At 46.8% G+C, this 15,842-nt stretch overlaps 1 protein-coding gene and 1 long non-coding RNA gene across 4 annotated transcripts in view; one reads left to right on the forward strand and one right to left on the reverse strand.

The window, feature by feature from the left end:
- Itpr2 (inositol 1,4,5-trisphosphate receptor type 2) overlaps positions 1-15,842 on the forward strand; it is a 414,122-nt gene that overhangs the window by 43,375 nt on the left and 354,905 nt on the right. The window lies entirely within an intron of this gene.
- Positions 3,838-6,625, reverse strand: LOC113837148. The gene is made up of 3 exons (XR_003487820.2): positions 6,423-6,625; positions 4,365-4,604; positions 3,838-4,065 (listed from the first exon to the last, which is right to left on the reverse strand). It is a non-coding gene; the product is annotated as an uncharacterized LOC113837148 (long non-coding RNA).

Genomic DNA, 15,842 nt, shown 5'->3' on the forward strand with positions numbered 1-15,842 from the left:
GGCAGAGAGAGAAGAGAAGCAAAGAGAACAGAGGGAAGAGAGCCTACGTGGGCAGGGTCTGTCTCTTAAAGGGGTCCTCTACACCTGCGTGCAGACTTAGTTTCCATGGAACCCTGGGCTGACCAGGGCACTGCCTGAGTGGATCCTGCCAGGTAACAGGGGCAGCCAGCATAATGCCTGAACCTTTCAACGTAGAAAGTGGAGAAAACACTGGCAACCCAGAGAATTTACTGCATATGCCCTGTGTATTTGCTGGTGTAGTGTACTGCAGCCAGGCAGCAGGCCATGACCTGAACTAGGTGACAGGAAGAGGTGTGGACTGGGTACCCCTGTGGCTTCTCTGGGTCTTTTGAGAGGAGGCTATACAAGATCCAACTATACTCATAACAACTCTAACGTGTTATTGGCTTTCTTGAGTTTTGTTCTTTCCTGTTCATACAGTATCTTCGGGAGCTACATGACATGGCTTTGTCTGGTGGTTGAAACTTCAATACCCTCTTCATGGAGGAGAGGAAGGCAGGGGATGTAGGCACTTTGGGGGGGGGGATCCGTGATTCTCAGGGGGCATGATCAGGGATGGAGTCCGTACAGCACTCCTCTGGATTCTGGTTTAGTTTTAATTCCCGTCCTCTCTGACAGAGTTTGATTTTTCTTGGGTAATGAAATTTCAGCCAGATGACTAAAGGCAGTTATAGTCACCCGACCCCCTGTTCTGTCCCCTGAGGGAATTCGGTAGAAGCCTCTCGCTGTGCTTAGGAGAAGGAGTAGGGGAGAACCAAGGCAAGGGGAAGGCTGGAGACTGCAGTCTGCTACCCCTGCTTCAGCTGGGCACATCACAGCACCACATCTGGGGGTGTCATTATCTGAGTCCTGACACACTTCCTGAAGTGCTGAGCCTGGCTTTAGTTTATCTGTATCCCTTATGTGAAACTAAGTTCTAGGTTCTCTTGGTTGCTACATTGTTTGCCTTCTTTACTCAGACTTGGCTTGGATTTATTGAAAGTGATTGGCAGTAGGTTACACACCTTGCTCTGCCCAAAGCTACTCTTTCAGTGTTCACCACCTTTAGTCAGTCTTTGTAGGAATGCTGTCTGTCACCTGCTAGCTTGTGGGCAGGCACCAGCGCACAGTGTCAGTCTGTGTTTCATTTGTCTAAATTTGCCTGTTGTTTGTGAAACCACTTTTAATTTTCTTAGGCAAGATACAATTTTACAATCGAAATTGAATCCGACCTCAGTATTTAAATAGCAGCTGTGGAGGGAAGGCCAACAGTTACAAATGGCTCTTTGCCTTCCTTTGAAAGGGAGCCTTTCTGTGGGGAAATGCCTTGCCTGGCTACCCTGGGCTAATTTACATGGAAAAAGGGAAACACAGGATTCATTTGAATTTGGTGCATAAATTATATCCTTGCCAGACAAATGTGAAGGGACAAACTTCAGCATTTCTCAGACAGAACATTCTTACCACAAGTTAGTTAATGTAATGAATATGGCCCAGTCACCGCCATCTGGTCAGAAGTGGATATTTTTTTGGTTTTTTTTTTTTTCTTTTCTGTAGCATTTACCGATTTACTTGAGACTCACTTTGATAGACACTGGGTTAGTCAGAGGTAGATGGCCCTCCTGTTGTAAATCAGCAGGAGAATCCACATTGGTCTGGACCTCAATCCTGGAGAAGACCCTGCAGTTTGTATTCTTTACCAAGGCTTCACCGGGGCAACATAAACTCTCTGAAAGACTATTTAAGCTTTACAATTATGTTCCTGTTGCCACCAAGTAGAAAATAAGAGCAAATGCGTGGTTTTATGCTGCGCTCATGCCTGTGCTGTAAGGTTTGTTTCTTTTGGGATCTCAGTTCTGCACAGCATCCTCTTGTGACTAAGGAGTGATTTGTTCCTTTTCCATGAGGAGCAGCTCCCTGTTTTGCTAGGGTTGACTTGACCCTGAGCTCTGCATCCTGGGGGAGAATCTACCTCTAAGTCTCAAGGTTCAGCATTACTCCCTGACTCATCCTTCACATTGCCATGGTGCTTCCTTACAGTGACATCTTTCAGACACCCGGAGACTTTCCAGATATGTTTGAGGCCCGGAGAGTTTCACAGGTGTTGTTAGCAAGGACATTTGACTCTATTGATTTGCATGGCTTTATAGGTCAAGAGAACAGGGAACCATTTTTTTTCAGGTTGCTGCAGGCCTCTTACAGGACAGGAAATGCTAATTTTATTTGATCCTAGGAGAACATAGAAATGCCTTTGCTAGTTCAGGTACCCAGCTCTAGCTAGGGAGCCGGGACCACTGAGGAATGCCTGTGCAGGCTGCTGCAGGTGAAATGACCTCGGAGGAAACTACCAGGCCTGCTACTCTATCCTGCCTGGGCGCCTCCCTCCTGTCATCCCTCCCTCCCTCCCCCTCTCCCTCTCCCTCTCCTCCTTCCCCTCCCTGTGTCATCCTCCCTTTCTTCTTCTCTTCTCCTTTTTTTCTTCCTCTGTAGACCAGCCTGGTCTTGAACTCACAGAGCCACCTGCTTCAGCCTCACAAGTGCTTATAGTATCAATTCCTATTAAACTCTTAACATGTTCAGTGTCTGGTGAAGGCAGAAAGAAGACGAGCAGGGGGTGATGGGATATGAGAAAGTGTGGCAGAGCTGGGAAGAGACCAATCAGAGAACAAGGCAGGATCCAGGCGAGGGAGCAGCTGCAGGACAAGGAGCCTGGAGAGAGGAGCGCACTCTGGGTTTTTAATTTGGGCACTTTTCTTTTAAATCATATTTTAGCTAACATCACTATCCCTGGGATTACAATGAATAGAAGCAAATACTCCTAGCCCTCTCAGAACTGCCTTTGAGCTTCCAGTCCGCCTTAGCCGGGAGAGTCTGAGCTGCCAGCCATCCACTCTGGCTTTCACGTCTCCCGTGTTCCCAGAGGTTGTTCTCATGAGGTCTCTGCCTAAAACATTGTCACAGCACCAGGTGCCTCTGATAAATTTTATCAGATAGGCAGAGGAAGAGTAACAGTTGTGCTAAGCACACATGTTCCGGATTCAAAGACTTATGTGCCTCCAAGAGAGTCAGCTAAGCATTCCCCAAACTGACACGGCACAGCTGAGATGACTCAGGCTCAAGCTTTGTGGCAGCTTTATTAATTTCTAGGGTGCTTAAAATTAAGACAAGTTTTAAAATTAATTTATTTTTTGAGATAGGGTCTCAAAAAATATTTTTTTCTGGTTGTCCTGGAGCTTTCTATGAAGACTAAGCCATACTCAAATGCACAGAGACTCACCTGCCTCTGCCTCCCCAGTGCTGGGATTAAAGTGTTCACTACCACACCTGGCCTAGGAGATTTTAGATGCCTACTATGAAATTTTAAAATGCTAAAAAAATTTAAATTAGATTTACTTATTTGGTGCATGTGCTTGCACACGCCTGACACATGTGTGGACGTCAGAGATCAATTTATGGCAGTCACACTCTCCCACCATGTGGGGTCCATGACTTGAACTCAGGTCCTCAGGCTTTGTAGCCAGTGTTTTTACCCACTGAACTATCTCCACAGTTTCTAATTGTTTCCCTTGAAGGAGTCTGGGGCAACCCACTGGGGATCCTCTGTGTTGCCACGAGCCGTTATTCCACTCTTTGATAAAACCTTGCTTTCCTTCGCTGCAAAAGAACCTGCTTACCCATATAGTGTGCTATTACTACCACAAATGCACAGACCTTCAGCTAGACACACAGCTCTGTAATTGTGAGAGAGTCTGCATGTGCTTGGGATAATTTTATGTCTGGGTTTTGGACATTTGAAACTTCTGGTATGAGGTGATGTGCTTGACATTTCAAGGCTGGTTGGCCTGAGCCGATGGAAGTTTATTATGAAAACATGGGGAAGGGAAGGAAGACAGAAGCCAGCTTTGGTCACACTGCCTGGGCCTCATGGCTACAGCACTGTGTGTGAGTAGCGAGACCGGTCCTGTGGATGCCACAGCAACCATTAAAACTGCTCCCGCAGAGATGACTCGCCACTGCTTTGAACTCTGAGACACAGTCATCTTTCCACCTATTTGAGTTGATGTCCTATCACAAAAAAGCGAGTGTTAACTTTCCGTGCGGGAGGCATGACCAAATATCTATTCGGGCCAGATGGTGCACCAAAGATAGACAAAGAAATGATCCCACCCAAGCCTAGCACAGTTCACCGATGAGTTCAGCAGGTTTGCTGTTGGGAGCATGGCTGACCCCCAAACATCTGCACCACCACCGAGTCCCCCTCTGGCATGTGTGGTGAGTTCTGCAAGGCTGCATCTGCATTGACTCCCCCCGCGCCCCCCCCTTAGTTACCCTTCCAGCTGCCAGCACTTCCCAACATCACATACAGCAGAGGCTGAGGTATACACAGTGAGGGTGCAGCAGGGAGCACTGGGTCTCAGCTGCGGGTGCAGTGCACTTCCTCATCCATTCCAGGAGGGAACATCCACAATCCTCAGGGATGGGGTTCTTGTAGGTCATCATGGCAGCTGTGACTAAGATGGCGAAGGCTGCCCTCCTTAGATGATGGCACGCCACACACAGCCAGCCACGTGATTGTGTTCTGCACAGGTTCCAATAATACCGAACTGTACACATTTGCATCATACACAAAAGAATTAAGGATAGAGAAGTAAACATAATACTTTTTTTTTCTAGTATTTTCTTTGATAGTCCCCCCAGAATGCGCACCTTTTTGAGAGCCTTCAGTCACAGTGTTTGCCGTCATTATGACTCAACTGTTTTTGCTGCTTGGGTGATGTCAGCTGGCTGCGTGATCATGGGCAGATAGCCTCATTTAACTCACTTCTAAAGTGAGGTAATTATGTGTGTTTTGTAGAACTGCTTTGGAGATTAAACTCAACAAGATGTTTAAAGCTTTTAGGGTAATGGCTGGCCTGCTGGCTGTCCCCCCTCAGGTCTGCTTTCTGTTCTCCTCAACCTCCCTCCTGCTCATGTAAGGTGTCTACTTTCTGCTCTTCTGCCCCGGGGCTTGGCTTACTGCCCTGTTTCTGCCGGCTGTCTTCTGAGCTCTCTTGTGTAGACAGAGCATCCAGTTAAGTTTATTGGTTGTGACTGTCTATCCCATTTCCCTGGAACAATCCTGACTTGGACCGTGGTCGCAGTGCAGTTGGCATAGCTCTTTCATGTTGTCAAGGATGTAGTTTTGGAAACAAAGGCCTTGGTTATCCTTCGTAAGACCACCATGGGCCCGTGTGAGAAGGTGGACTCCTTGTGTGACGACTCTCTCCCTCCTTGGCACTGCATGCCTAGAGCAACCGTCTGCAGATGACACAGTGACAAGTGACGTATTGACTGCAGGAAATGATGGGACGATAGGGTCGGCGAGCATGGCTCAGAGGGATTTCCAGCTCTGCCATCCAGAGACACAGAGCCCACACTTTAGATGAGGCCTGGGCAGTTGGATCCTATAACCAGGGTGACTATCCAGATGCAAGAGTGAAAGGCAAGAATGTTTCAAACATTGAAACATGTTTAGCTTGGAAATCTAAGTCTCTGACCTGAAGCTCAAATTCATGATCAATTTTTTCCTGATTCGAGAAAATCTTCTCCTAATTCGGGAGCGCTGACACACCAGACCCTACCCAGTGTTGACAGCAATAGTTAGAAATAGGTCTTGCCAAATGGGAAACCTGCCTAAGACCGAACTAGATTTCCTTTATATAGGTGACAATGTTGCGAATGGGACAATTTTGAGGCCACTGGCAGAGGGTCCAAGATCTAACACTAATGCACAGACTGACTTAGTGGAGCCCATTCTATATGGAGAGATGCCTTGCCCAGCCTAGACACAGGGGTGTGGGGGGTGGAGAGGTGCCTTGGTCCTGCCTCAATGAGATGATGGGACAGACTTAGTAGACTTCCTAGGGGAGGCCTCACCCTCTCCATGGAGCAGGTGGGAGGAGGGGGGAGTGCAGGGCTTGAGAGGAAAGGAGGGAGGGGGAACTGGGATTGGAATGTAAAAAATTAATTAAAAAATGAACAAAAAATAGACTAAGATTAAAAGGTAGAAAGTAGAAAAAAAAAAAAGAAATAGGTCTTGCTCTGTAAGAGGCTGGAGAGCAGTGGTTCTCAACCTTTCTAATGCTGTGACCCTCCAATCCAGTTCTTCATGTTGCAGTGACCCCCAACCGTCAAATCATTTTCATTGCCACTTTGTAGCTGTAACTTTGCTATTGTTAGGAATCATAGTGTAATATTTTCTTTTGGAGATAGAAGTTTGCCAAAGAGGTTGTGACCCACAGTTTGAGAACAACTGTGTGTGTGTGTGTGTGTGTGTGTGTGTGTGTGTGTGAGAGAGAGAGGAGAGAGAGAGAGAGAGAGAGAGAGAGAGAGAGAGAGAGAGAGAGAGACAGGAATCATTTCTTGTTCTCATGGTGTCTCACCTAAGTCTATTGTTCTTCACATGGTGAATTTTCTGTTTTTCTCCACTTTTCATCCCTTTGGACACCAAGTCGATACTGAATAGCGGATGTAAAGATCCCATGACAGTGCTGGGGAAATTCCATGTGATTCATGAGTTATGACATCATCCTGAGGCAGATAACTTAAAATTACTCTTTTCTTTATGAAGTTGTAGAAGACAAGGCTGTAATTAAAAATAGAGCATTAATGCTTTTGATATTTTCCTCAAAATGCTTATCATGGCGTGTGCATGATCCATGTGGGCACACGCATGCCAGTTGACGCTCTCCTTCCCGTGCTACTTCTGGGGATCAGGCTCTCGCTGCAAACTCCTTTTCCCCCTGCACCCTTCCTTATACATTAATTTTAATTAACACTCAACATGATGACTCTTATTATGACAGTCTTATGGATGAATATCATATTCTGGTTATATTCAGCTCCTCTCATGTTTATTTTGTCTTTTGAGATGGTCTCACAGTGTAGCAGGCTGACCTCAAACTAAGGGTCCTCCTTCATCAGCTGTCTGAGTGCTGGGGTTATAGCGTGTGCCACTAGACTGGCAGGTGTTTGGTTTTAGTACTACTTTCAGGACATTAGCCAGAATTGTTACCATTGAGAAAAAGAAAAAAGCCCACCCAAACTAATAGATGTTAGTCCTAGCATCATCATCATTATTATTATTATTATTATTATTATTATTTTGAGGTAGCAAGACTTTAATTTCGAATGTGAATGTACTGTTTGGTTGTGCTGTTCATGCCTGCAACAATCTTAACTCAGGGAAAGCAAGAGTTCCTGTGTTCTCAAGATTCAGGAGCAGATCTAAGGCTGTGCTTGTAGCTCAGTGGTAGAGCGCTTGCCCAACACTCAAAAGGTCCTGGGTTCAGTTCCCAGCACTGCAGGAAAAGAATGAGGACCAGGGGAGAGATGCTCTATAATTAATGTCTTGGTGCCCCTTTGCTTGCTCAGAAGAAAACACAGCAATTGGAACTCATTAGAGGAGTTTGACGGTCTCGACTGAAAAGACACCAAGTTTGGCTTCTCAGCAGCACCTGGCATTGTCCGTCATGGAATGAGCAGGGGCTTTCCCCTAGTCTCTAAGGTCTAGAGCTTTGTGGGTAATAATCTGAGTGACTGTGGCTTTGGACCACTGTCCATTTTCAGCTCTCACTTGAGCATTTAAAGTCAGTGCTAACCAATGGTAAGTCCACTTTGTGTAACTCCCTGTGGATTTCACCGCCACGCTGCAGTGCAAACATTTAATAGAGGGTCTAGGAGCTGGCTCAGGGGGTAGAGTGCTTGCTGTGTGAGTGTGAGGGCCCGAGTTCAATCCCTCAGGCATGGCGACGGTTTCAACGGTGTCTTGGCTGGTGGACTCCGAGGCTTGCCTGAGTTTTTCATTTGTTCCATCATATATGTTTCATGGTCCCCAGGAACTCAAAAGCCAAATAAGCTTCTTGGTCTCCCCAGCAGTGTGTCATTGCTGAGGAGTGTGGGCTCCTGGGAGGAAGCTTGTTCAGATACTAGGGGTGGTCATGGCATCTGTAAGTGTGAAAGCAGGGTCTGTCTCACGTGAGAAATGGGACACCCAGTGGACAGTTCTGCAGACAGCTGGGGAGCCACAATCCTGAGGCTTTCCTGACAAGCTGGGTGAGAGGCACCTTCCTGAAGTTAGGTGGGAATGACTGTCACCCAGAGAGGTAATTCCTGTGTAGTCATTTCCGAAGATTAAGAACAGTTGCTCTGGCTGGAAGGACCTGTATTGGTAGAAGGCTAGTAGGCCTGCTGAAGACCCGTGGAAGGAGTGAGTCATGTTGAGAGAGCCTGTTGAAGAATAATAACTAAAAAAAAAAGTTAATGAAAGATTAGTATGAGGGAGGATACCCAACACGGTCACTCAACAAAAGGCAAAGGGGGGTGAGTTAGAATCGGATGCAAGAGGAAATATTAAAGCCAGTGTTGGAAGAGATGGGCCCGGTGGTGGTAGAGCGGGATTGGAGTGGGATGGTGTGAGAGGTGGAGGTGAGTTAAGCAGAGACTTTACTTGTCCTGTGACAGTTAGCAAACAGAGAATGGAGCCTAAAGACAAAACAAGGGACCTCCATGGACCTGAGTAGAATTTATAGCATTTGCATGCACATTGTGAAGGCACAAAGACGATGAGGGTCGACTCCATCAGGTTACTAATATTTCTGAAGTCTAGGAGTGTGGTAGATTATGGCTTTTTTTTTTTCATTGAGACCTTGTTGGAATGGATTAACTACTTTGGAAAAATGATAATCTCTCTAGTGAGGAACCTGGAACATCAGGGGTCACAGTCATAGCAGGTCACACAAAGTCTTAGGGGCTCATGGCACATACAGAGCTCTGGGCTGGCAGCAGTGTGATATGTTATTAAGAGCAAGGAGACACGGAGGAAGAGGAAGAGGAGGAGGAGGAGGAGGAGGGAGGGTTGAGGGGTAGGAGAGAAGAGAAGAGTAATAAGAACAGTGGGGAAGGAAGCGAGCAGGCAAGTCTAACGAATTACTTTCCTTTCTAATTTTAAGTGCCTGCTTCTGTGTATAACTGAGAGCTTCAGATAAAACAAAGTGTCCTTGTGTGGTGCTTAAGATTGTCCCTCAGACCGCTTGGCCCTAGCTGCTGATTGCTGCTTTGATTTACCTGGGTATTTAGCAAGGTGTGTTTCTGTGAGTTTGAAAGGGAAGCTGGGGGTGTCTTTTGCTTACTACGATACTCATTTTCATGTAACCACTCAGAGAATTAGAGCAAAATTAATTAGGAAGCTAAACAAAATAATGTTCCCCAACACACACACACACACTCGCACACACACACACACACACACACACACGCACACACACGCAAGCTTGAGCTCTTTGGAGAGAAGGCAAATTTATACAGCAATGCACAATTTTGCCACACCCAGTTTTGGGTCACTTTGTGGACACCGAGTTTCTCTCATGTATGTGCATTTAACTGAGGAGCATACATTAGCTGTGAATGACCCCAGTGTGGTTAGTGATCAAGCGTGGGGGTCTGCCAAGCCAAGTCTGTGAATCTCTTGGCAAGCTAGGGACAACACAACTGGCTGGGTGATACCACCCACAGACAAGAACCCTCAGGAGTTGTCAGGACTGTTTCCACAGAGGCACCTACTATGCCAGGACCCAGAGCAATGCAGGGAGCAGTTTCCAGCTTCCAGGAGGCAAATTACCAGGGTGGTCTTCGCTTATTTCTTGTGCAAAGGCACAGGGGCTTCCTGAGCCCCAAGGAGAACACTGCTGCTCTCTGAAAGTGGGATTCAGGGAGAGATTGTGCTCGTTCGAATGCACAGTGCAAGCAGGCTGCAGAGAAACGGCTCTGGGAGCCATGGCAGAGCATCCCCTGCTTGGGTGCACTGTGCGTGTGTGTGTGTGCGTGTGTAATGTATGCATACAAGTATGTGTGTGTGCAAAATGTTTATGTGTGCACAGTGTGTGTTTGCATGCATGTACACTCTGTGTTTGTGTGTGTGCACAGTAGGTGGCATATGTGTGTGCACAGTATGTTTGTCAGTGTGTATGCATGTAGTGTATGTGCTGTGGGAACCTTGCATTTTGAGCTTTTTTAATTCACTTGGAGTCCCCTGTTTAGATTCTTTGGGGTTAATCAGAAATTTAATGTGCTGTTTATGGGGTGCACATCATCTAGTTAGGGAGTTAAGAGTCAACGTAGAAAATAAAGACCAACAGGATGGTTTGTATCTGTAGATGAATAGTATATATGACAGGGGACCAAGAAAGGGATTCCTGTGTGGTCATGTAGTCAGGGAAGCCTCCTGGAAGAGTAGAAATTAGGTTTGCGAAATAAGTTCTTTCTCATTCTCTGTCTCTGTCTCTCTCTCTCTCCCAACTTTCTGGAGACAGTGTCTCACGCCGTATCTCAGGCTGACTTTGAACTCACTGTGTAATGCAGGCTGGACTCAAATGCATGACCATCCTCTTGCCTCAGCTTCCCAAGGGCTGGGATCACAGGTGTGTGTCATCATGGCCAGCTGGAGTTAAACTTTAATGGAAATGTCAGTTATTGAACATTTGCGGTCTTTCTGTCTAGAAACTGGATTCAGATTTGGGTTGAGTGAGACCTCTGGGAAGCTGTGGACACTCTCTGTTAATTGTGTTCCTGGGAAACAGTCCACCCACCCTTTCTTTCTCTCTCTGAAATGACATGTTCTTGTGTGTACACGGGTGCACAGGTGCTCAAGTCTGTATGTGCACATGTAGAGACCAGAGCCAGATATGGGATGCCTTTCTCTAACTCCTCATTATTTCCTTGAGACAAGCTCTCTCCCCAACCAGAAATTCCCGCTGCCTCAGCTTGGTTAGCAGCCCAGCAAGCTCTCTGGATGCTGCTTTCTCACTGCCCGTGCCAGTTACAGGCTTGTGCAGCCATGACCAGCTTTCATGTGGGGGTGGGGTTTGAACTCAGGTCTTCATGAGTGCACATCAGGCGACTCACTTTCCCAGATCCCCAAATGAATTGTTCTGAAATTTTGCCTTTTTTTTTTTTTTTTTCCAGTTTGATCCCCCTATAGACTTCTGTAATTGAGGAATTGGTGCTTCCAGGATGGCGCCAAAGAGCCCTTCTTCAAACAATGGAAGTCAGCCCCCTTGCTAGCAATTTTTCTAACAAGCTGACTGTTGGATTTGCAGTTTAGAAAATGAATCTGTAGCTTCTACCAGATTATCAGCCCCGGGATTCAGATAAACAAACTTTCCAGCCCAAGGTGGGGCGGCTTTCCTCTTCTGTCTGGAGTCAGTCACACAGAAGGGGAACGTGGCATCTAACCATTAGGGGCCCCGACTCTCAGCTGAGCAGCTACTGCTCCAGGAGATCACACCTGCTCTCTGCCTGTGTTTGTTCAGGGATAAAAGGAGAGAAGCCCAGGAGCTCCTGTGTTTTCATCCAGCAGCCTAGGGCCTGCGGTTTCTCATTCTCCACGAATGAGCCTACTGGTGCAGGCAAAGCTGTTGCTAACCACTGGGCAGGATAGGCCTCCATGACCTGGAGAACACACACACTGCTCCTGCCTGGGGTGTTTCTCCATTGAAAAGCCATTTCATGTGAAGAAAGTTACACCTATTGCTGCTGGCATAGCTTAAGGTTAAACTTAATTAATTAGTGTGTGTGTGTGTGTGTGTGTGTGTGTGTGTGTGTGTGTGTGTTATGCATTCCTCAGCATTTGTGTGGAAGTCAGAGGGTAAGTTTCCGGAGATCAAACTCAGGTTGTGAGGTTTGGTGACAAGGCTGTTACCCACTGAGCCATCTCACTGGCCCAGTTGGCCTAACTTTTAACTTGTGATGATCTATAAATAAGTAATTGCCTGTAGAATCATTTTCTTCTGTATTTCCCATTTTCGTCTGTTGTATTTTTACCTTTTTTTTTGAGACATGTTCTCGTGTAGACTAGGTTAGCTTTAAACTCACTGTGTAGCTGAGGCTGGCCTTGAACTCTTGACCCTCCTGCCTTTGCCTTCCATGTGCTAGAATTACAGGAGTGTAATGCCAGGCCTAGCCACATTTTTTTCTTTGCAAAGCTCCTAACAGCCACCTTAAAACGGCAAGGCAGTCACCATCAACAACAACAAAGATCATTTCTCTTGGGAGAATCAGGCGTTGTTACTGTCACACAGAACAGTGTCCAGTTCTGTGAGCTGCTGCCATCCAGCACATGGCCAGGATTTTCATCTTGGTTCATCTGTGGCCTCTGTCTCTTACGCCTCATTCAAAATGGACAAAACCCCTATAGGTTTTCCCTTTTAAAATGTACATAGTGCTTTCTGCCCAGATCTCTGGCGTGGCTCTAGGTCTGCCCAGTGATTCTGATCTCCGGCGTGGCTCTGTGACCAGTGCCTCCTCTCTTGTGTAATCCTCCCAACATATCCTTGTCTTGACTGTCCTCTCTCTGCAGTCAGTGGAATGAGCATGCTAGGACAGAAGTTGGGGTACACCATCAATGTCTCCATCTCGCTGTGAGTGACATCCAGTGTCCCTATTGGCCCCCATGACCCTGTGTAAACTGGCTGGGCCTCTGCTTTGTGGCCTCTCTGCCATGATCTGGCCACTCAGGGGCCCACCAGTTATGCCTGTCTACTTCTGTTACTGTCACTCACTCCTCTTCAGGGGCCTTCGGGGTCTGTTCACCTCTTTGGTGCTCCAAGATGTCAGCAGCCTCTGTTCAAATATTCCCATCCCCCCCCCCGCCCCCCCCCCCCGCATCCCTCTCCTGCTCAGACCCTGGTGACCCTGCTTTATCTTCCTGTGTAGCAACCTTCATGCCAGCTGACAAATGCCCAGGACTTACTCAGTGATCAATGAAGGTTTTAAGTTTGTACCTTCCTCTTTCCTCCCTCCCTCCCTCCCTCCCCCTCCCTCCCTCTCTCCCTCCCTCCTCCTCTCTCTCTTTCCTGCCTCAGCTGGGATTAAAGGCATGCACCATCGTGATGAGCTTGAGTGTCCATGAACAACTGAACGAAAGATTAAAAGTATTCACTCGTGAATACAGGATGAAATGTCACAGGCTCCAGTTCAATTTAAAGGCTTTATCCTAGATATGTATTATATTTGATCATAATCAGGGTGTAGAGAATATGCTCGTAGTATCTGGTGCCACAACTGGATTCTACTCAAGATTTGTCTAAAATAAATGGAAACAAGAAAACACAGTGCTAATGTATGCAGGGTTAGTTTGGTGGGTGTACGCTTATAACCCCAGCATGGAGGAGGTAGAGACAGGATCTCCGTGAGTTTGAGGCCAGACTGGTCTACAGTTTACACACACACACACACACACACACACACACACACACACTACAATAGAATGAGAATGCTGTGAACCAAAATTTCTTTAATGATAATTCAGTGAGGGCCAGGGAGATGACTCAGTGGATAAATTACATGAGACACAAAGGGAGAGAGACCTGAGTTCAGATCCCCAGAGCCCAGGTAAAAAGTCAGGCTGCTGTGACAGCCAACTTTAACTGTCAGTTCAACACAGCCTGAAGTCGCCTGGAAAGGAATCTCAATCCCCATCAGGTTGGCCTGTGGGCATATCTGCAGGGTTTTCCTGATTATTGATGGATGTAAGAAGACCCAGTCCACTGTGGGTGGCTCCATTCCCTGGACAGGCGGCCCTGGGCTCTATAAGGAAGCCAGTTAAGCATCATTTCTTCATAGTTTTTGGACTGTAACCTGTAGGCTAAAATAAACCCTTTTCCTCCCTAGGTTGCTTTTGGTGATGGTGTTTGTCTCAACCAGAGAAAGGAACCAAGAACACCAGGTGTTCCAGGCTGTTCTCCCCCCAAATTAAATGGTGGCTCCAGCTTCAAATTTGTTTCATGCTGTGTTTAGGAAAGTTTATCTCAGGAAACTTAGCCAGATTTACCTGCTGCGCCCAGGGAGTGTCTTATCAGCCAGCCATCAAATACTTTGGAAAGCTACCCTGTACAGGGAGATCTCTAGATCCTGCCAGGCAGCAGGCAACTGCCCCAGTGTTCCCAGCCTGCTTACCAGGCAACCACAAACAAAACAGGCAGAGGAAAGCTGCGTGGCTTTGAAAGCATGGTTTCTGTCTTAGGAGCGTTTGAGAAGCAGCTGATCCATAGAGAGCAGGCACTCCAGGGTCAGGTACAGCTATGGCCATTAAAAAATTAAAACAACAAACAAACCAGTAATTTATTTACTATTCACTCATTTTAAGTGTTTACTCCAAGGAATGTTGGTAAATTCAGTGAGCAGTGAGCACCGCAGCCGCTCTTCCATCAAAGGGTTCCTCCTTCCATCCATGTGCCATTACCTTCCCGAACGTACAGAACAGCTGGACGCAGTCTTTGCATCATCTCCTGCTCACAAGGACACAGCTGGTGAGGCTGCCTGTTTGGGTTCGAGTCTTAGCAGTGCCACTTTCTGGCTCTGGGTCAGGCTCTAATCTTTAAACAGGGTCTCATGATCTGCAAAATGACAGCAGCGTTGACGTCTGCTAAAGAAATTTCCATGGGTTAAATAATCTATCGAGTGTTTATCCGTGAACCATGTAGAAGCTGCTGGGTGTTGGGGAGGCGCAGTCTTGACCGTTCCTCCCACCCTCCAAAGCTGTCATTCGTTTTAATTTTAACCATTCTGATGTGCTTTCAGTCACATTTCCCTAAAGGCCACGGGTACTGGATATCTCAAAGTTTCTTATTACATTTCTCTCTCTCTCTCTCTCTCTCTCTCTCTCTCTCTCTCTCTCTCTCTCTGTGTGTGTGTGTGTGTATGTGTGCTAAAAGGGAATATATATGCACAGCATGTGTGTGGCGGTCAAGACAGCTTGTGAGAGTTGGTTCTCCCTTTCTGCCAAGCGGGCTTAGGCCATCAGGCCTGAGGCAAGTGCCTTTACCTGACAAGCCACCCCCAAGCAGCAGCTTTTTTGATATTTGTTTTTATTATTTTTAATTATTTATAGGTGTGTGTGTCTGCATGTGGGTGTGTGCATGCGAGTTCAGGCACCGTTGGAGGCCAGAGGTGTTGGAGGCCATGGAGCTGGTGTTACAGATGGTTGTGAGCCACCTGATGTACATGCTAGGAACTGAACTTGGTTATCTCTTCGTCTCTTCTGGATGTTTTAAAATCATTTACACATGTTTTAAACATCGTTTAAAATGCTTCTTGCCTTCCCTTATTTTATGAGTGTGGTGCGCGGTCTCATGGCACCCTGCTTTAGAAACCCCAGGACACAAACACAACTGTATTTGTTCATCTGCAAGGCAAGTTGGGCTAATAATAATGAGTAGTGACATTGCCCGAACTGTGAGTGTTTTAACCTCATACCAACACACACTCAGTGGTAGAAAACGCAGGAGACTCCAGGGCTGGGCCTTCCTGGTTCCAGAATGTTGGCAAGTCAAAGCAAACTGCAGTTTAGTGACCACAACAGAGACAGGCGAGTGGTGGGGACTCTGTGGGTGCAGGGGCGAGCCCTGTCCTCTTCGTGCCAACCTCCTGAAAACCAGGAAGTGTTCAGACCTCTTTCCGACACAGATCCCTTCTGCTCGTTGCTTGTCCCAGCTTGAGGAATAAGTTTGCCTGCCTGTGAGTAATTCACAGTTTCGGCTTTGTCCCCCAGTTGTTGGCAAGGTTCCCTGATGCTGAACTAAGCTTTGCTTTGATCCTGGATCAATCACTATAGGGAAATAAATCGCCCCTCCCTGCTTTAGACTGGCAGCTGCTCATTTCTGTGAAATGTGTTTATATACCTTTCCATTTTCTAGAATGCAACATTTTCAAGTTTTTACTGAAGTTCCCCAGCTACCACGGCTGTTGTGCTTGTGTTACGATGCCTGCAGCCCCAGGTACAAGCTCCTTTGTTAGGAAGTCACTTA

Source organism: Cricetulus griseus, chromosome 8 (genome assembly GCF_003668045.3).
Source record: "Cricetulus griseus strain 17A/GY chromosome 8, alternate assembly CriGri-PICRH-1.0, whole genome shotgun sequence".
NCBI lineage: Eukaryota > Metazoa > Chordata > Mammalia > Rodentia > Cricetidae > Cricetulus > Cricetulus griseus.